This window comes from Myotis davidii, unplaced genomic scaffold, assembly GCF_000327345.1.
Source record: "Myotis davidii unplaced genomic scaffold, ASM32734v1 scaffold2053, whole genome shotgun sequence".
NCBI lineage: Eukaryota > Metazoa > Chordata > Mammalia > Chiroptera > Vespertilionidae > Myotis > Myotis davidii.
In genome coordinates, this window is record NW_006284252.1 from 54,750 (window position 1) to 55,421 (window position 672).

A 672-nucleotide genomic window follows, 5' to 3' on the forward strand; every position below is an offset into this window, starting at 1 on the left:
GGGCCCCGACTCTGAGCCCAGAGGGTGGGGAGGGTGGGTGCTGGGTGCCGCCCACCTGGGAAGCCGCCCCCTCCCCCCACTTCCAGGGGCCAAGTCCCTGAAACTCCCTGAGGCTCACCTGCAAAATGGGGGGGATGTGGGGGGGTGGAAGGGGGAGTGCCGAAGGTCCCTGGGCCCCGGGACCGGGATGGCCGAGGCCTGGGGCAGGGCTGGAGCTCAGGGATCAGGGCTGCCTCCTGGTGAAGGGAGGAGAGAGGGGAGAAGAGGCCCAGAGACACTTTGAAGCTTTTGTGTCCCCTGGGCCGCCTCGGGCAGATGCCGGATTCCTGCGCCTGACAGGTGGGTAGGGAGCCCCCTGGCCCCAGGGGCCAAACTCCCCAACAGGTGAGGCTTCCTTGGACCCAGGAAGCCGGGGTGCCTGCGCCTTCCCCAGGGAGACAGGCCTGGCTGGACTGGGAGCTGGTGGGGGGAGGGGGGGGCTGGTGCCTGGACTCCAGGGACCTGGGGGAGGGAGGGAGTTGTGGGGGTGGGAGGCACTGAACTCCTGGGTTCCCGGGTGAGGATGGGCCAAAGGGACTGATTCCCGGGGTCCTTGGGGAGGAGGGGGCCGGGGGCCCGCATTCCTGGGTCCTGGCACCCACCCGTAGAACCGACCTTGCGGGGCCTTCGCTG